Raw genomic sequence first — 21,805 nt, 5'->3', positions numbered from 1 at the left:
GCAAAAGAGGCCTGACTTCAGTTTTCATGAGAGAAGAATGCTATCTGTGGTTCCGAATGATTTCAAAGACTCAGAACTCTTATACCCTACTTAATAGACCACGTGTTTCCTTTGCATTATGAATTAATCCCTCAGGCTCCTAATGCCACAATATCTCATGAAACAGAGACGGGCCTTATAGAAATTAAACAGTAAATTGGGTTTTCTATGAAGCCTCCTGAAATCAGGTCCAATGGGATCCTAACCCAGACCATGTTTATTTTCCGGTCTCTGACTAAAGAATTAGAATAGAAAAGCTCTGTCTCGCTAACCTATCAGGTAAAACCTATAAAGGTAAGATGGATAAAAGGAAGCTTCCTTTTCCTAGGAAAAGACTAAATTCAGGTGATACTGCTTTTTTTTTTTTTTTTGTTAATGCTTGACATGGTTGCAGGACTTGAAGATCTTTTCAACACTGAACATTTTGAAATAGTAATCACATTCCATCTCTAATTAACTCACATATTGGCGATAGCTCAATCACAGAGTAACTAATTAAAGCTGCCATTCCAGATACAATAACTTACTGGGGACTGGACTCCTAGCACTAGGGAGGAAGTTTCTTCTATGGCACAAACTCTTTTATCTATCATTATAAAAAGGGAAGCCTGGAAGCAGTTTTCGTTCCTATGTCAGCTATGAGAGTGAAGCATCTCCATCACATTCAAGGGTCAAATAATTTCTCAGCCTCTGTCTGCCAAGTGACTTCAAAGGAATGCAGACCATTGCATCCTGTCATGGGACATATTTTGTTTAATGACATCATACTAAAAAGATGTGAAAACCACAAGTAACAGGTATCCTGTCTGCTGGCCAATACCTTAGCTATGTGCAAGATCTGAAAATGCTTTTTATAAAAACTCAAGCCTCTGATGTGTGAGTGAAATTTCTGAGAGTCCAGTGGTCCTGAGCATATTTGGATAGCTTCTCCAAAGTGAACAACAAGCAACTGCTCTCCTCCAGCTCCCTTTAATAACAAAACTGTAAAGATCTCTGAAGAAGCAACAAATGAATTACCTCGTAGCATCACTGATAACGATGACTGCAATGATCTCTCTTGAGATGTCAGAGGTGCCCATTGCAGATGTACGTTCTTCTTATACTTTAAAAGATGGCACTTCTTATGTGATTTTGTTACCGTTCCAGGCACAGCCTCAGAGCCAGCCTCTCCAGTTTTCCTGCTGACTCTGTGAGCTACCCAATCCGCTGTCTGCACATAAATTCCTTTTCTGCTGCAGTCAGATTCTGTTCTTGCAAGAATGCTGACTGATACAGTTAATGGGGCCCTCAAATATAATTAGAATCTGGAGTTCAACAAGAGTATAACAAATATTTTTTGAGTGTCTAATGTGTAACAATTGCTGTGCTAGTTAAGAGCTAAAATTATGTTAATAATCATTTTTGTATCTGTAGTAGTAATTTCTTCATAGGTTTAGTAAATTAAATTGGATAATAATGAAAATAAAATACCTTTTACATAATTAGTGATAAATAAGTGTTAGCTATTATTTTTCTTTTTATAACTTATTCCATGTTTCTATGTGTGCTGGGCTGAGAAGTTAAAGTGAATTATCTCATTTAATCCTTCCAGCAGCCCTAGGAAATGGGTACTATTATACTCGGAATTTCACTGAGGAGGACAAGTGCCTTAGTAAGATTCAGTCAACTGTTCAAAGTGACACAGTTATTAATTAGAGCCCAGGACAAAAGAAGTCTGAAAAAAGTGTGGCTCCTATCTTAATAAGCATAAATTCTTTTGAGAGTTGACAGAAAAGTGAAATTATTCCTTCTGTTTAAAGACTGCTTTTCTTTGTAGATTTTTTCACAACTGTTACAACATCCAATCTCATAATAATCCTGCAATAGGATGGGCAGGTTTTATTGAGATGTGATGTGAAAGAGTTTTGAATTAAGGGATCATTACACAGAGTCAGTTATGAGAAAAAATAAGAAAAATAATGAACTCAAAGAAACATAAAAAGAACAATCATTTTATATTTCTCTGAGGGGCAGGACAAAGTTTTATTTTTCTTTGTATTTTCCCTTTACAGAAGTCTAGGACATTACACACAGTATGAATTAATAGCATGTTTCTTAAATCACAAAACTGTTTGACAAGATTATGAAAGAAAGGTTTGGAGCTAAATATAAACATATATAGAATAATTCATTTGGAAAAGTCGAGTTTGGTCATATGAAATATGAGGCTGCAAGTAATTCACATGGGAATATAAAGCTGAAATAAGATGTGTAGTATAGTTCTAAGCTTTAATATTCAGGTTGAAGGTAACATTATGAGATAAAAACATTGATACATGCCTTAGGTTATGGATGAGAAACTGGCAAATGGGGTCCAGGTGGTAAAGTTACAGTGCATGTGAATTTCAGATTATCAATAAAAAATCAAAATATCCTGAAATGACATATGATCACTGGTTATAAAGAAAATTGAAAGTACATACTTATACTACAGAAGCAAAATTTATGAATGGTATCTTCTAAGTATCAAGCACTCTTCTAGGCACTTAGTTCTCTTAATTCTACATAGTTATTGCTGTTATAGCCACTGTGTTAAAACCACACCTATGACTTAGAGATGCTGAGTAAATCCCGCTAGGAGGGAAACCTTGTAAGTAGCACCTGGAGAAAAACTGATGAACACAGAAGCAATGTCTGCTGTGAGATCAAATCCATTTGAAACCTTGTCCCCAATGCCAGACAGAGAATCCAGAGCCAGGGTGATTCTAGTGAGAAGAGAATTTACTTCATACACTGTAAATGCGAAGTAATACTCATAGGATATATCCTTTCTCTTGAAAGATAAAAAACATGCCTGACACCATCCTCTCCCAGCCCCCCGTACACCAGTTGTCAATGTTTGCAGCAGTTTTCTCTTCAACAATGAAAAATGGAAGCCAAAGAACCTTAGTGATTTCCAAATGAAAACAGGTCACAGAAAAATGGAATTTGTACTTAAACTAAGAAATTCCACACAAAATTTGTCTTTTAGCCTACGTGACCACCTTAAATGCCATAATGTACATGAGAATATATGTTAATAATAAGTATTAAAATAGTATTAATCCACAAGTAATTTAACTATTAGAAATGATGTCCAAACAGGAAACTCTTAAAACTATGTAAATAAAATCACCATTTTTGATGTTCAGATTGAATAATTTATAATAAAATTAAGTATAAGCATAAAGTTTTTTATCATGTTATTCTGATATAGTTTATTCCAGATATAAGTTCCAAGTGCAGTTAGGACTCTCAATGCACTATGGAAAAATTATCTTAGTCCTTTCTCACTTGATGGAATATTAATAAATTACTGTAGAACTTTGGAAAACCAACCTTTAACAAAGAGTAGACACATCTTTTAAATAGTGAATCTTCTCAGAAAAGAAAGCATCATAGATCCTCCACAGAAGGAGGATCTGCTTTTTAATATGCTATCTAGATTGGTCATAACTTTCCTTCCAAGGAGTAAGCACAGGGGAAGTACAGCAAGAGAAAGAAGCCCTCCTTATATCTATATCTATCTATCTGAATCACTGTGCTGTCTACATGAAACTAAGACAACATTGTAAATGAACACAGCATTGTAAATCAACTGTACTTCAATTTTAAAATATTAAAAATGAAGACCTCTCTACCAGCCACAATACATGTGTACAGACAGTTAGGCATGATGGGAAACCAGGCAGTTACTTGGCTCCATGATATTCAATAGAAATCTACTTTCTTTTTACTTCCTTTATCACAGATGCCTTGTATACAACAGAAATTAGCTACTAGAAGAAAATATGATAAAATGTTTAATAAGACAGAGTCAGTATTTTGGTAACACATAAATGCCTTGGTGTTGTTCAGTCGCTAAGTCATGTCTGACTCTGCAACCCCATGGACTGTAGACCGCCAGGCTCCTCTCTCCATAGGATTTCCCAGGCAAGAATATTGGAGTGTGTTGCCATTTCCTCCTCTAGGGGATCTTCCCAACCCAGAGGTCTAATCTGAGTCTCCTGCATTGGCAGGAGGGTTCTTTACTGCAGAGCCACCAGCAAAGTTCATGTATGTGTATCAGTTCAGTTCAGTTCAGTCACTCAGTCCTGTCCGACTCTTTGCAACCCCATGAATCACAGCACTCCAGGCCTCCCTGTCCATCACCAACTCCCGGAGTTCACCCAAACTCATGTCCATTGAGTCGGTGATGCCATCCAGCTATCTCATCCTCTGTCATCCCCTTCTCCTCCTGCCCCCAATCCCTCCCAGCATCAGGGTCTTTTCAAATGAGTCAACTCTTCGCATGAGGTGGCCAAAGGATTGGAGTTTCAGCCTCAGCATCAGTCTTTCCAATGAACACCCAGGACTGATCTCCTTTACGATGGACTGGTTGGATCTCCTTGCAGTCCAAGGGACTCTCAAGAGTCATCTCCAACACCACAGTTCAAAAGCATCAATTCTTTGGTGCTCAGCTTTCTTCACAGTTCAACTCTCACATCCATACATGATCACTGGAAAAACCATAGCCTTGACTAGATGGATCTTTGTTGGCAAAATAATGTCTCTGCTTTTTAATATTCTATCTAGGTTGGTCATAACTTTCCTTACAAGGAGTAAGCGTCTTAATTTCATGGCTGCAATCACCATCTGCAATGATTTTGGAGCCCAAAAAAATAAAGTCTGATACTCTTTCCAGTGTTTCCCCATCTATTTCCCATGAAGTGATGGGACCAGATGCCATGATCTTAGTTTTCTGAATGTTGAGCTTTAAGCCAACTTTTTCACTCTCCTCTTTCACTTTCATCAAGAGGATTTTTAGTTCCTCTTCACTTTCTGCCATAAGGGTGGTGTCATACCTTTAATTCTATCTTCAAATAGTTACATATTAGCTTTAATGTAGAATTAAGAGATGTCATATTCTCTTTTTATCATGCCATGGTTGAAAAAGATTCCTCGGATTTCTTAATTGTTGAACACTTTTTTCTCTGAATTCAATTAACCAAATACACTGTGTTGTATTCATCGAATACATTTTTCATACTGCTACTCAAATTTTTCAGGACCATGACTTTTTTGCAAAAAGACAACATGTGATGCTTCCAATTGCCCATGCTTTGTCTATTTATTCCAAATGAAAACACTCAGGCTATGGCATTTACACTTTACACACAACTGGCAGTCATGCTCAATTGTTGATTATAAACTTGGAACCATCAACCCAGTCCAAAGGCTGAGAACTCTTTCCACAAATCCCTTCCAGTTGTAGGCTTAAAGTTGGTCAGTGAAATAAACTTGAGATGTAGAAGGTGGACATTAAACAGAAGCCATTATTCTCAGGAGTTTATGATGATGAACATGTGACGGTCACACACAGTTCTTTCCAAAATTCAGTACATGGTGGGTTCTACAGAGAGACCAGTTTCCATGGACACAGCATCTTGCCCACAGCAGCACCTTCCAGGTATCTCCCTGGGCTCCCACTGGACAGCGGCCAGATGCTCACTGCCTCCTGGACCTGTCCACAGGCTCTGGCTTCTCCATCCATTCCAGGGCTTTGAGATTAAGTGGATTATGGATGTTTCTCTAATTCTCTGTCTACCCCTGTCATGCCTTCACTTTCCAAGTTTCTCCCTGCTGTAAACACTATTTTCCATGTCAAGCCCCTTTATTCCCATAAGCTTTTGTTGCTTTATTTGCTTCAGCTCAGAGGAAGGAAACAGGTGAAGCAGCTCTGGCCGGTTTTCTAATACATCCATTGTCCTCTTCCAGAACACTGACTTTGCTGTCGACCGTGATAGGTCCGATATAAAACTCCTCGCAGCCTCTGGTGTATATGCGACAATGTCCTGGCCAAGTGACAAAAGTTACAATCTGTGTCTGTATGTTGGGGTTGGTGAACTTCCGTGTAGTAAAGGTTTGATTTTCAGATTTAGGTGCTTCTCTCTCTCTCTCTTTTTTTCTCCCAGCTTTTCCCGCATCCTGTTGCATGAACTGCAGACTGGATGTGGGAGCAGCCATATAGTAACCGTGGGAGGAAAGCCAACGGCAGGGGAGAAGATTTGGTCTCCAGCTCCACAAGTCCTTGAAGCAGTCTTGGCAACACTCCCTCACCCTTGTCATCTGCCAGGTTATTGTAACTGAGGATGGGAAAGGAAGAGGGGAATGCAAGTCTTTAAGGTAATAGTCCCTTGATATTTTATCTTGAGAGTTCCTTGTTGTTGTTGTTTAATTGCTAAATCCTATCCTACTCTTTTGCGACACCATGGACTGTAGCCTGCCAGGCTCCTCTTGTCCCTGGGATTTCCTAGGCAAGAATACTGGAGTAGGTTGCCATTTCCATTTCCAGGGGATCTTCCTGAGCTAGGGATCGAACCTGTGTCTCCTGAATTGGCAGGCGGATTCTTTACCACTGAGCCACCAGGGAAGGCGCCTGAGAACTCCTTCTATTCTTGGTAATGACAGAAGACTCCAAAGAGCTTTTGCTTTTGTGGTTTATTTTATAGGTATCTACCATGTAAAATTAAACATCTATCTATTATTACATGTGAAATAATAATAATTTACCCTTGACATATAAACAAGGTATTTAAATAATAATAACTACATTTTCTAAAACAAAAGATAACTTGGGAGAGATTGGCATTGTTACATTTTTGCAAACCTCTTTAATGTCTGGCTCAAGCAGAAACACTTGATTCTTGTATCTGATTGTGCACATAGATTTACTGCCATATCATATGCCATGTCGCTTCTAGACAACTCCACTATACACTTAAGAAAGAATGAAAATGGAAAAGAAAAGCAATGATATCTCAAAATATTATAACAAGGAGTTTGTATTCATGGACATTCTAACAGTATTTCAAGGACACAAGGTTTCTCCCGAGGACCCATTGAAAACTTCTATTCTAAAGAATAATATAATATCCACTGCAATATTCAGAGTTTATGTATTAGGTAGTTAATGTATATGTCATGTAGTCAATATATAAGATAGCTATATAGTTTTATAGCTAATATCAAGCATTAATACTACAATAAAAATAATAATAAATAGGATAAATTTCATAGTAAGAGACAAAATCAGAGCTCTCTTGGTGCCTCAGATGGTAAAGAATCTGCCTGCAACATGGGAGACGTGGGTTCAGTCCCTAGGTAGGGAAGAGTTCCTGGAGAAGTCCATGGACAGAAGAACCTGGTGGGCTATAGTCTATGGGGTCACAAAGAGTAGGACATCACTGAGCAACTGACACTTTGACTTTCAAGAGGCAATATCACCTTTTATGTGCTTTTCAACAAGACAGTATGTTTCGTTTTTGAAGGAAAGGGGATCTGTGACAGTTACTTTCAAAGAATTTAACATGCGATGTTTCATTTTTCAAATCATTTAAATACAATAATCAAAGATAAAAATCATATGTTAGTTTTAAGTTAACAGCTGCTATGTACATTCAATAATCTTGCCCTTTTTCATCATAGATTATCTTGGAACTTCATGGTGCAGAGAAACAAAGCAGAAACAGTTATCATTTGATTTTTTTTTTTTCCTGAAAGTGCTGCCAAATTTCAAAGTTGAGGCATCATATTTATTTAGTGTGCTGCAGTGCTCTGTTCTTATGACCAGGGTGCTGAAAACCACCATTACTATTCTTAGTGGAGGACTCTGAAAGCCAGTCATAAAAGATATAAATGATACCATATGGCCTGAAAGCCTGATACTTTTGTAGACGCCTAGCATTGTGTACAAGAAAAGTGGGCTAATAATAAAATCATGGCAATATTACTTCTATCTCACAACAATATTTTCAATAGTAATATAAGCAATAAAAATAATAACAGGTCTAACACCACTGGCAACATTAAATTGAAAAAGCAAATTGCAAAGCTAGTGAAATTGTTATCAGAGGGATTGATCTACAATAGAACAAATATTTCAGGCTCCCAAACAAATGTTCAATAAAGTGATGCTTCACTATTGTGCAAGCATTATGATAGTGATTTACCAAAGAAATACGACTTAAAGGTATCTTGCGGTCTTTCATAGGCTGTGCCAAAACACAAAGGACCATAATGAAAGCACACTTACTTTTCTGTTGCATTGGACTTCAGTTGTTCACACACGTTACTTAAAAAAATCCTAAAAAAGACTAGACTCCCAGTTTCAAGGAATGATTCTTTGTAGTGGAAACCATGGAAACATTAGACCTTAGCCAGAAATGTTGCTGCTTCTCTGCACAAACAAATGCGGTCAGTGTAATTGTTCAGGAAAGGTTTAGGAATAATTATTTATATATTGCTAGCAAATTACAATTTTCTTTTTCCTATTGGATATTAAGGAAACTTAAAAAGAAAAGATTACTATAGGGTTCTCTGGTGGCTCAGTGGTAAGGAATCCAGCTGCCAATGCAGGAGACACGTGTTTGATCCCTGATCCGGGAAGATCCCACGTGTGGCAGAGAAGCTAAGCTTGTGCACCACAACTATTGAGTCTGTGCTCTGGAGCCTGGGAGCCACAGCTCCTGAAGCCCTCACACCCTGGAGCCCTTGCTCTGCATCAAGAGAAGTCACCACAGTGAGCAGCCTGTGCACGCAACTTGTGAGTAGCTCCTGCTTGTCTCAACTAGAGAAAGCCCACGCAGCAATGAAGATCCAGCACAGTCAAAAATAAATGGATAAAATTATGTTTAAAAAGATTATTATAAATGTCATCTTTACAGGACACTAAACATATAAACAGAGATTTATTTCTGTATTTACCATCAGTATCCAGCTATCATCTATCTAGTAATATCTGTCTATCTAGTTATCATCTCTGACCTGTCTTGTGATGGTCAGGAAAGGTGCAATTTTGCTGCTGTAACAAACCATCCTCCATATCCTTAAAACAACAACAGTGTCTTTCTTGTTCATCTCATGTGCCTGGTGGAGCAGGGGAGGACTCTACTGGGTCCAAGGCTCTGGCTCTGGAATCAACTGCACACCGTGGAACATAAAGCCTTCATGGTTTCCCCAGTAAGGAGCAAGAAAGAGACGTGTGGTTTTGTGTTTCTTTCTTTTTTCTTTTGTTTTTTACTGTCATAGGCCAGAAATGACACCTTTCACTTGCGCTTACTTTTTATTTGTCAAAATTTTTCACTCAGCACTATGTAACTGCAATAGGACTAGAAAAAAATTGAGAGAGCAAACAGAATACCTACTGAGTATTCCTCTTTCTGCAATCTGCCCTTCTCCTCATCAGATTTCCTTTGTCTTTCTTCTTCTCACATCTCCCCCAGGAAAGATAACCCAAATATTCTATCACTGTATCAAGTGCAAAGACCAGGTTATCTGAGAGGTGTGTACTAGTTTGTAAGTCAAGCTCAGATATAACATGGCTACCATGTAAAGAGACATTACTTTGTTAACAAAGGTCCATCTAGTCAAGGCTATGGTTTTTCCAGTGGTCATGTATGGACGTGATAGTTGGACTATAAAAAAGCTGAGCACCAAAGAATTGATGCTTTTGAACTATGGTGTTGGAGAAGACTCTTGAGAGTCCCTTGGACTGCAAGGAGATCCAACCATTCCATCCTAAAGGAGATCAGTCCTGGGTGTTCATTGGAACGACTGATGTTGAAGCTGAAACTCCCAGTACTTTGGCCACCTGATGAGAAGAGTTGACTCATTTAAAAAGACCCTGATGCTGGGAAAGATTGAGGGCAGGAGGAGAAGGGGACGACAGAGGATGAGAGGGTTGGATGGCATCACCAACTCATCAGACATGAGTTTGGGTAAACTCTGGGAGTTGGTGATGGACAGGAAGGCCTGGTGTGCTGTGGTTCATGGGGTCGCAAAGAGTCGGACACAACTGAGCGACTGAACTGAACCATGTGTCTACATGACAACAAATTAAAAAGATGAGTTAATTGCCTCCTATACCTAACACTACTATTTGTAAAGGATATGAAGAGAGTAGCATTAAAGCATATACATTGCCATATGTAAAATAGAGAGCCAGTGGAATCTGCTGCATGACTCTCGGAGCTCAAACCTGATGTCCTGCCATAACCTAGAGGAGTGGGATGGAGTGGGGGTGGTGGGAGGAGGTTCAAGTGGGAGGGGACATAAGCATACCTATGGCTGATTCATGCTGATGAATGACAGAAACCGGCACAATATTGTAAAGCAATACCCTCCAATTAAAAATAATTTTTTTAAAAGAGATGCGAACAGGAGACACATAGAGGTTACAATGATTAGCCATCCTAGAACACACCATAGCAGACACTGTAAGGTCTCCTTACCCTAGGGGCGGAAATTGTTTCTTGATTAGAGCTGGTGTTACTGTCTGGGAGGTTCTTCCTTTCATGATTTCCCTTTACCAGTAATTGCTTCCACAGTTGTTTTTCAGAGATAGTTCCTAGATCTGCTATATTTCTTTACATTTTTGCCTTTCTCTGTCTTAGATTTAAGGAAGACCTGGAAGCTGTGAAGATTCTAAAGGAAGATCATGTCCTTATTCTGATCTTTTACCGAACATGCATCCCTTAGATTTTTTCTTTCTTAACTTTTTAGGGCTTAGAGTCAAGAAACAGTTAGTTCTTTTAAGTCTGGAGGCCTGAAATGCTTGGACTTTTTCCCTTTCATGTCCCAAAGAGAGCTTGTCTCTTTCATGTCCTAAAGAGAATTCATTTGCTTCTTTGTTACATGGTCAAACACAGCTATTACATATCAACACATACTATGAAGGCTCTGCTTTTTAACCTCTTTCACTAGAGCTATAATTGCACAGGCCAAGGGGCTTTCCTTCAAGTGACTGAAAATGACAGCATTACCAAAGCATAATATGGGTGGACATCTGTTTTTTTCTTTTTTTATTTTATTTTTATTAGTTGGAGGCTAATTACTTTACAATATTGTAGTGGTTTTTGCCATACATTGACATGAATCAGCCATGGATTTACATGTGTTCCCCATCCCAATCCCCACTCCTGCCTCCCTCCCCATCCCATCCCTCTGGGTCTTCCCAGGACATGTTTTCTTCTTACTTGTAGATTGGCCAGTAGGCCAATACCCACTTGTTTCTGTTTGTTTCTCATGGAAGTATCTCAGAGCTAACACAAAACTACCGTGGTAGTGAGGGGAGACCAGGTTTTACAGTGACAACAAGTCCAGAGACAGCATAATCTGTATGTATTTGTCATTATTTTCAGACTCAATGTGAGCCTATTTTTTGGAAACAAATCCATATCTTCCATGCATAATGGTAATGAAAAATGCTATTTACTTAATAATTGCAAAATCAGAAAAATAATGTCTTGCTAACAAATTCCATCAGCCTGTGTTTGCAATACTAAAATCCAAGAAGCCCTAAAAACCAAGCAAGCATTTATAATTGACAAACAAGCCCAATCTTATCTATGTTCTCTTGGAAATAAATCTTGCCTGAAGCAACCTGAGGCTATTACCTGATCTCACACAAGATGGAGTGCTATGTAGCATGTAGTGTTTGTTTCATATGATCATTCTGAAGGGTGAAATATTATAAGTTTTGGAGCACATATTCACCACAGTTTTTGCATATAGTGTTGGGTTGGCCAAAAAGTTTGTTCAGGTTTTTCTGTAATATCTTATGGATAACCCCAAACTAACTCTTTGGTCAAATCAATACTATGGACCTACAATTCCTAAATCATGTAGCATAATGTGGTATCATGTGTGACTGTTTGCACGTAGTACTTTGACACGCATTATGTTTTCCCATTTTTAGTATAGTTAGATTTCTCACCTTTCCTACATTCTGTGTTTATTTTTCTTTCTTATGTCTATATCATTGTGATTGCATGGTGTGTGTGTGTGTGTGTGTGTGTGTGTGTGTATGTTTGATGGGGTTATCTGTGTGTGTGCTGTGCTTAATCACTCAGTTGTGTCCAACTCTTTGCAACCCAATGGACTATAGCCTTCCAGGCTCCTCTGTCCATGAGGATTCTCCAGGCAAGAATACTGGAATGCGTTGTATGTTGTGATTATTCCTAGTGCTAAAACCATTTGGGTTGTAAAGATATGTATTCAGTGTAATTGCCTTTTGTATAAGCTAAATTGCATTATCCCACATTGTAAGTTTTGTCAATCAAAAATCTAATACTTTATTATAATCTATGGCATCTAAGAAAGAAAGAGTAGAGAAAATATCTAAGGAATTAGGTAAAAATATTGATGCCAAAAATCTGAATCCTGGTTCTGCATCTTCCTTACTTACTGATGAGGATTAATCACATCTCAGAACACCTATGATTGTTTTGCCAGGACTTCAATACAGATAAAATTTCATCTTTCTCCCAGCCCCTACCCACTAGTTATGTAAGTATCTATAAATGCATTGACAACCACTACAAAGATGAAAGAAAACAGACTTGCTCTAAAAGGAATATTAAACACATTGAGTGAGTTAAATGATAAAACAATATCAGAGTAATAAAAAAGCCAGGAGAGATTTTAGAACTATACAGGAGGTCATATATTTAAATTCAGAAGGTTTTACTTTGTACACAATATTATGTGAAATATTTCTGTGAATAAAATTTGGTTACTGGCTTTATGGGAATACCAGTATCTATTAAATGGAGCAGACATCAGTAGAATTAGATCATGCCTACCTTTTTCCTTTCTTTTATTACAAAGTCAGCATAATATTTAAAACGTCTCAGCAAACTCTTCTCTTCACCACTTTAATAAGTAGATTTGCCAGGTGCAGCACTAGCAGGAGGCTCATAATGTATTTAAGTTTGAAAATGAGGCAATTATATTTCAAAGTTCTGATTGGCTATATTTTAATTTCAGAACTATGAGATGCACTGATTTAGCTGGTGGCTTGCTGAAGTAACCTTGTACATTTCCACCTGTTCCTTTTATTATAACAGAAACACCTTGCCAGGCATGAGAAGAGGATATTGGTCACAGAAGCCATGACAGGCTGGTCCCTGGGCTCTTACTATTGATGACATTTCTTGACAGTCACATGGGAAGTTAATTACGAGCAGGCAATTAACACCCATGCAAAATAATAAGGAAAACATAATTATATTGAGAACTCCCAGAGACTGTTTGTAATCTTAAATGTGATATTCCCAGGTCTCTGAATAGTTATGCAACCCAGATTTTGGCATGTCTTTGTGTCCACATTCTTCAACGCACATCCTATTCCTGACAAAAAGTGGTGAGTGTTAACACTCTATTTCCTTTTAAATTATTAAAAAGAATCCTGAATTTTCATCCATCTAATCACAGATTCCCTAAAGAGAAAGCAAGATAAGATTTACTTTGCATATAAAGTGAATCATCCTTGTAGAAAAACAGATCTGCTTGAAAAAGACTCAGGATACCTTATCTAATATTAGTTTGTAATCTCGTTAAATTAAATTTCTGCTTTCTCTGTTATAGGATGGGAGCTCAGTGAATAGATTCTAAAGCCAGGCCATCTAGGCATTAGTTCCCATATTGTCCTCCAGAAACCCTATGACCTTGGGGAAGGTTATTTACCTTCTCTGTCACATATCTGTTCTATAAAGTGGAGTAATGCTAGATTTGTAATATTCATTGTTATTTTTTACCTTAAATGCTAGGTATTCTCATCCTTTTATGAAATATTTTATAACACATAACACTAGTGTGTTTGCCTCAGTCCTTACTTCTGGGTTGACATGATTAAAAGTAAAGCAATTTTTTTCCCCACAAGTAGTCCAATACTCTCATATATCAGGCACCAAGATAAATGGCTCTTTCCACTTAGAAAGAGAAAGGAGACAGCAGACCCCTTCCCTAATCTAAAGGTCTCCTTGGAAATACATGCGCGTGAACCTGAACTTCACCTCTTTTGTATGTGTATGAAATATCTTCAGGAACCAACTAGCCTCCTGTATTTAAATTTTATATTATTCTCCCAGCCTAGAATGTGTTCAAATTCTGGATCTTTCTCTCTCCTTGAAAAGTACAGACCCAAGGAGATATTCCCCGCTGTCTTCCTGGCCCTTTGAGGCTTAAGTGAGGAAATTAGAGTGAGCTGTGACTACTTGGCCCTCTTGGGATAAAATAAGTTTTATTATCTTTTGAAATCAGAGTAATTAGCCTCTGCATTAAGAAACTAGATCTAACCCTTATGGCATATGAACATGCCTTTAGGAGTCTAAGAATTGCTGCAGGACAGGTAAGAAATCCAGCAAAGTTATATATTCTCAAAAGTCATAGTAAGAAGCCACCTGAGAGGATTTGTGAGGTTTATGAATTAGCACATAAATTTACTTAACAAATCAGTTAGAATCTGCTACTCAATATTAGCAAAAACGTCTAATCCCAACAGATTTTTCAATGATCTTAGAAATAAGGTATTACCAATATAATTTAAATATAAATTATAAATGTGTAAAAAGATGAAAACTTTTACACATTGCTATTTAATACTAAATATCCTTTCTTCAACTGTTTCACTTATCTATTTTTATCCTTTTGTAAAAAAAAAAAAAATTTGACCACACTGTGTGGCTTGCAGGATTTTAGTTCCCCAACCAGGGATCAAACTTGGGCTCCCAGCAGTGGAAGCACAGAGTCCTTACCACTGGACCACTAGGGAATTCCCAACTTTCAATGTTAAAATAATAAAAATTCATATAAAGCTATGTATTTGTACAGACAGACTCCTGTATACCTTTTTATTTAGTGTCTCCTAATGATTACATTGGGAGAAGGCAATGGCACCCCACTCCAGTACTCTTGCCTGGAAAACCCCATGGATGGAGGAGCCTGGTAGGCTGCAGTCCATGGGGTTGCTAAGAATTGGACACGACTGGGTTACTTCACTTTCACTTTTTACTTTCATGCACTGGGGAAGGAAATGGCACCCCACTCCAGTACTCTTGCCTGGAAAACCCCACGGATGGAGGAGCCTGGTGGGCTGCTGTCTATGGGGTCGCACAGAGTTGGACACGACTGAGGTGACTTAGCAGCAGCAGCAGCAGCAATGATTATATTTTGGGCTTCCTAGGCGGCGTGGTGGTAAAAAAAAAAAAAAAAAAATCTGCAGTGCAGGAGATGCCAGAGACTCAAATTTGACATTCCTGGGTTGAGATTTCCTGGAATAGGAAATGGCAACCCACTTCTGTATTCTTTCCTGGAAAATTCCATGGACAGAGGAGCCTGGTAGGCTACAGTCCATGGGGTCGCAAAAAGGCAGACACCACTGAATGACTGAGCACACACATACACACAGATTATATTTTGTATCAATACAGCACAGTCCAAAACCAGAACAATGACATTGGATTAATGTGTGTGTATGAAGTTCTGTGCTATTTTCTCAGAAGACTAGATATGTTAATCACTACCACAAGTGAGATACAAAATTATTCTCTTATTGCAAAGATATCCCTCTTTCTGCACCGCTATAGTCAACTGGTTTTTCTTCCTCTGACCATCCCCAACCCCTGGCAGACACTAACAATTTTTTCTCTAATATGTCATTTTGAAAATGTTATGCAAATGGAATTAGACAATAGGTGATTTACTGAAACTGTTTTCTGTTTTTCATTCAGCATAATGCCCTCAAGATTTAGCCAAGTAATCACATGGACCAATACGGATCACTCATTCCCTGTTAATGGTGAGTAGAACACAGGGATGTGAATGTGTTGCTGTTGGTTTAACCAACCGATGATGGACTTATAGTTATTTACAGTGTTCGTCTAGTACAAGTAAAGAGAATTATTTATATCTCATGAAATTATGGATGATATGTGAAGGAAGGCCTGACCATACCACTTTATTTTTATTTCTTTTTTGTGCCCTGTTTTTATTTTTTTCTTTGTACTGCCTTTCTGTGCATTTAATAAATATTGCTTAGAATTTTATTTTTATTTTTCTATAGTATTTGAAAGTATATCTGTGTGTAGGCCTATTTAAAATAGTTTCATTAGGTATTACACTATATATACATAATTTATTACAGTGTACTAGTGTGGAGATTTGGCCAGTAAAGGGAATATAGAAACAATTATCTCATCTTTAAGTTATTTTACTCTTCTTTGGCATCACTGACTCGATGGACATGAGTTTGAGCAAGCTCTGGGAATTGGTGATGGACAGGGAAGCCTGGCGTGCTGCAGTGCATGGGGTTGCAAAGGGTCAGACACAACTGAGCGACTGAATTGAACTGACTCCTCTTTTACAGTATAATTCTCAAACATTTTCTCTACATACATGGAAAATCACATCAGACAGTACTATAAATTTTTTAGCTATCAAACATAACTTAGAAAACTCAAGTGTAAACGTTTACTTATATTTTTAATCTTTCTGTTCTTTCTTTCTCTTAGATTTTTGATTAGTTATTTTATAATTTTCTGTTTAGAGAAATTTCATTAGCAATCATTTTGGGTTTCTATGTTGATGATAAATTATCCTAATTTTCCTTCATCTGAGAATATCTTGAAATTCTTTAGTGCTTGAAATGTATTTTTTCCTGGCTGTTGAATCCTGGTTAGCGTTTCTTTTCCATCAACACTGGAAAAAAGTTGTGTCACTTGCTCTGTTCTCCATAGTTTTTAATAGAAGTCATTCAAGCTGTACCCTCTTAAGAAAGGTGTTATTTCTCCCCTAGTGTTTTCAAGATATTATATTTGCCTTTAGCTTTCAGAATTTTGACTCTGATGTCCTTGGTATGGATTTTTTTGTGTCCATTCTGTTTGGGGCTTCTGTTTTTCCAACTTCTTGATCTTATAACTTTATATCTTTGGAAAATTAGGGAAATTTTCAGCTACAACATCTTTGAATAATGTTCACCCTCTCCTTCTCTCTTTCCTTGCAGGTCTCCAATGACATGAAAAGTAAATCTTCTGTTAGAGCATTACAGTTCCCTGAAGCTCGGCTTTTTTTTTGTTTGTTTTTAATTTAACTTTTTTACTCTATTTTGCCTATCTTGCTTTTAGATTCAGTAATTTATAGTGTTCTATCTTGAAGCCCATTGACTCTTTTCTTTCTTCTATATTCAGTTATTGAACCTATCTATGTTTTGTTGCAGTTATTATAACTTTCATTTATAAAATTCCCATTTGGTCTTCTGTTAATAACTTTTATTTCCTTGCAGAGTATGTAACAACAACAAAAACTTATCCTTGCCAAAAATGAAGTCTAGCCTTTGCTTTCAGCTCTTGGGAGGTGATCTGTGCCATGCCTGTTAGGAGTGCCTTTTTGCCTGGGGGCCATGGGTGTTAAATAGTCTACAGCATTATTTAGGGAGGGGCCCGACACACTAGAAAAATCAACAACATAATTTACTGCGGGAGCTTTGGGACACACAGTATCAGTTGACCTGGAGACTGAGATTAACTACATAGGCAATCAATTAATCAGTTGTGCCTATGTGATGGAGCCCCATGAAAATGAAACGCAGAGGCTCAGATGAGCTTCCATGACTGGTGATACACCATATATATTCTCACAAACCAATGCAAGGAAAGTAACATGCCCTGATTCTGCAGAGAGAGGGCAAAAGAAGATCCAAGTCTAGTAATTCCTTGGACTCTGTCCTATGCGCCTATTTCCTGGCTAAATGTTTCCTTTTCCTGAGATAATGTGTAACCATCAGTATACCCATGAGTATAGTAACTTTCAGTGACATCTGTGAGTCCTGACATACCAAAAGTGAGGGTAGTTTGGGGAAACTTCCAGACTTGCAGTTGGTGTCAAAAGTTAAGACAGTCTTGTAAGAAATATGTCACCTCTACCTCAGTAGTTGGCTTAACTTCTCTCTGAGACTTTGTATATTTTCGTTTGTTTCAATCAAGTTCCTAACTGTTCACTGTTATGGCCCCTTTAAAATCCTTCTTAGATAAATCTGCATCATCTTGCTGTTGGTATTTATTAGTGATCTTTTTTCATTCAACTTGAGATTTTCTGGTATTTCCTATGATAAGTAGTTTCAATTGAAACATGAGTCTTCTGAGTATTATGTTAGGAATCACCGGGTCTTATTTAAATGTGTTTTAGCACGTCACTTCTGACACTGCTCAAGCAAAGAAGAGCATCACTTTATTAATGCCAGGTCAAGGTGAAAGTCCAAGTTTCAGTCTTGTAATACATTGAAGCCCCTGGAAAGAAGGGCTTCCTGTTACTGCTAGAAGGGGGGTGGATCTTGGGTTTCCAATGACACTTCTCCTGATAAAGTCCTAATATGAAGGAATTGGGGACTCATCACTGCTCTACAATTAACCTCCCCTGACATTGCAGGGCCTTGGGCTTCTTGCTCCCTTGGTGGTAAACTTCTGGCTCTTCCCTAGGTCTCCTCTGACACCATGGAGGTGAGGGTAATCACTATCACGCAGCAGGACTGAAAGTCCAGGCTCTCTACTTGGTCTTTAATGACATCAGCTCATGGCAGGGTCAGGGGGTGGGGTGGTGGTGGTTGCTAAATCACAGAAATCTAGGTTCTTAACTTGGCATTTGTTGGCAGAGGTAGGTTAGGGCTACAGGTTTTTCTGAGGCATTTGGCAGGAGCAGGAATGGTGTTTACTGTCTAAAAGTTTTCTCTTTCCAGGTTGCCCTTTCTCTGCTAAAGAGAGCAGTTTTCTTGGGGTTTCTTTTGTCCCCATCCATTGATGTATTCTGAGCTTCCCAGGTGGTGCAATGGGTAAAGATTCTGCCTGCCAATTCAGATTGGACAGATTCTCCCATGGACAGAGAAGCCTGGCAGGCTACAGTTCATGGGGTCACAAAGAGTCTGACATGAGTGAGGTGACTCAGCATGCATGCACACCAATTCAGAAGGTGCAGGAAAGGCAGGTTTGATCCCTCGGTTGGGAAGATCCCCTGGAGAAGGAAATGAAAACCCATTTCAGTATTCTTGCCTGGAAAATTTCATGGACAGAGGAGCCTGGAAGGCTACAGTCCATGTGGTCAGAAAGAGTTGGTTACAACTGAGGGACTGAGCACACACATACATCGATGTATTCATGTTTCTGGAGAGCTGGTCATCTAGTGATTTGACATATAAAGTCATAGAAAAAGAAAAGGAAAATATTAAACAATGAGAATAATAAAAATATAGGATAAGGCGGTATTGTTCCTCATGGCCTCTGATCCCCAGCCTGTCTGCCACCTTTTACACATCTTTTATGAGCTCATGTTTGTTTCATAGAATGACATTTGAAGTTTTAAGTGAACTCCAAGTTTTAATAGGAATAAGGGAAAAAAAGTACTGCCAAGCCCTTGTATATTTTTCTTCATTAATTTTCTCAAAGCCACATTTACTGAAAAAAAAAAAAGCAAAAAACCTGAATCTCTGAGATATTACCTTATTTGTAATTTTCAGATTGGTAGAAAGCTGACTAAGCTGGTGCAACAATCTATCTGCTTGATTTTAGGGGGTTATCAGTAAAGAGATTACAAAAGTGCAAAATGAATAGAAATAGTGTACACATCACTGTCTTTCATTTTTCTTGCCATCTTTAAGTTACATTATGCCATCTATTAGATTACAACACTCAAATCCAAAGATTAGGACCCTAAAATATAGCTGTAAAAAAACGTGCAACTAGTGGAGTTAATTAGGGTTGCCCAAAGAGGAAGGAGGGGCTTCCCTGATAGCTCAATTGGTAAAGAATCTGTCTGCAATGCAGGAGACACCAGTTTGATTCCTGGGTCAGGAAGATCAGCTGAGAAGGGATAGGCTACCCACTTGGACTTCCTTTGTGCCTCAGTTGGTAAAGAATTCACCTGTGATGCAGGAGACCTAGGTTTGATCCCTGGGCTAGGAAGATCCCCTGGGGAAGGGAAAGGCTACCCACTCCAATATTCTGGCCTGAAGAATCCCATGCACTGGACAGTCCTTGGGGTCACAAAGAGTGGAACCTGACTGAGTGACTTTCACTTTCACATTGAAAGAAGAAGGGCTGATGTTGAAGCTGAAGCTTCAATATTTTGGTCACCTAATGCGAATTGCTGACTCATTGGAAAGGATCCTGATGCTGGGAAAGATTGAGGGCAAGAGGAGAAGTGGGTGACAGGACGAGATGGTTGGATTGCATCACCAACTCAATGGATATGAGTCTGAGCAAACTCAGGGAAATCGTGAAGGACAGGGAAGCCTGACATGCTTCAGTTCATGGGGTCACAAAGATTTGGACACAACTTAGCTACTGAACAACAACAATGAATATAACAGAAACATATCATCTACAAATGAAAGAAACACCCTTTAAAATCATATTTAAAAGTAAAATTATTTCAAATACATGTGTGAAACACCTATTCTTTTCACAGACTCAGGCCAAAAAAATGTGTGTATAAAGTATGATAAAGAAAGCCACATCTTCCACAATAGTAGATGGTGAAATCCTTGGAGCTGTGATCCAAAGGGTCAGTAATGATAAACAATTCTTTTTGGTACTAGCACAGCATTCATTTACTGTCATCTTTATAAGCACTATCCTGAGTGTCTTTCAAAGACACAATTTTATTTCATATTTTAATCTTTAGTGCCTCACATTCTAATAAAATACATAATTACAATTGGTTTGCTTAATAAAATACGTCTGGGGAGAATTTCACATTATATGAGCAGTACTGTTGTTGTTCAGTCCCTAGGTCATGTCCAACTCTTTGTGACCCCAAGAACTGCAGCATGTCAGGCTTCCCTGTCCTTCACCATTTCCTAGAGTTTGTGCAAACTCATGTCCATTGAGTCAGTGATGCCATCCGACCATCTCATCTTCCGTTGCCTTCTTCTTTTTTTACCTTCAACCTTTTCCAGCATGAGGGTCTTTTCCAGTGAGTTGGTTCTTCACATCAGGTGTCCAAAATATTGAAGCTTCAGCTTCAGCATCAATTCTTCCAATGAATGACCAGTATAATTTCTCTAAATTCACAAATGGTCCTTGGGGAAGTTGTATGATAGCAGAAAAGAGATGTTTTGAAGAATATAAAAATCCCCTCATTTAGATTTCAATGTGTCAAGGGAACTAGGATTCCGTATTTTCAAGATGCAGATGAGTCTAGGATCTGATCACAGCTTTGAATCTTCAACAGGGAAAGCTTTTCATTTTACCAACAATCTAACAGTGTTAAATTGTGTGCTCAACAATTCTCAAAGTTGGTAAAAACACAGATGGTGTTAAGACTTAGGTTCCAGTGTTCCTCAACCACAGTTTTCAAACTCCTGGGTGAAGTCTTAGAAGGACAAAAGAATCTGCCCCTCACCCATCACAAATGATCGCGTATTTCTTCTATTGGAGAGTATACAAATACTTCTCTTTTAAAACTCAGAATATCATTCTAACCATGAAAGAAAGTGACTTATAAATAGAGTTAGGGAATATGGATTAACCAAGGACTTTCGTTTCCCTAAAAAAAAAAAAAAAAATCAGTCTACACAATCAGTTTCATGTTCACTATGCTATGATTTCTGCATTATAAGTGAACTTGTGGTGTGCTGTGCTGTGCTTAATCATTCAGTCGTGTCTGACTCTTTGTGAACCCATGGACTGTAGGCTGCCAGGCTCCTCTGTCCATGAGATTATCCAGGCCAGAATACTGGAGTGGGTTGCCATGCCTTCCTCCAGAGGATCTTCCCAACCCAAGGATCAAACCCAGGTCTCCCACATTGCAGGCAGATTCTTTGCTGTCTACGAGACACCAGGGAAGCTCATAAATGAACTTAGTCATCATCTAATTATATTCAAATACATTTTGCTCTCCACAAAGCTTTTCTTTTCAATAAAAAGAAATAGGATGGGAT

General features: G+C 38.3%; 1 protein-coding gene across 3 annotated transcripts in view; it reads right to left on the bottom strand.

The window, feature by feature from the left end:
• The window catches only part of BRINP3 (BMP/retinoic acid inducible neural specific 3), a 454,878-nt gene that overhangs the window by 92,159 nt on the left and 340,914 nt on the right, over positions 1–21,805 (bottom strand). The window lies entirely within an intron of this gene.

The sequence above is a fragment of the Cervus elaphus genome, chromosome 14 (assembly GCF_910594005.1).
Source record: "Cervus elaphus chromosome 14, mCerEla1.1, whole genome shotgun sequence".
Taxonomy (NCBI): Eukaryota; Metazoa; Chordata; class Mammalia; order Artiodactyla; family Cervidae; genus Cervus; species Cervus elaphus.
This window is presented reverse-complemented; position numbering and strand designations above follow the sequence as displayed.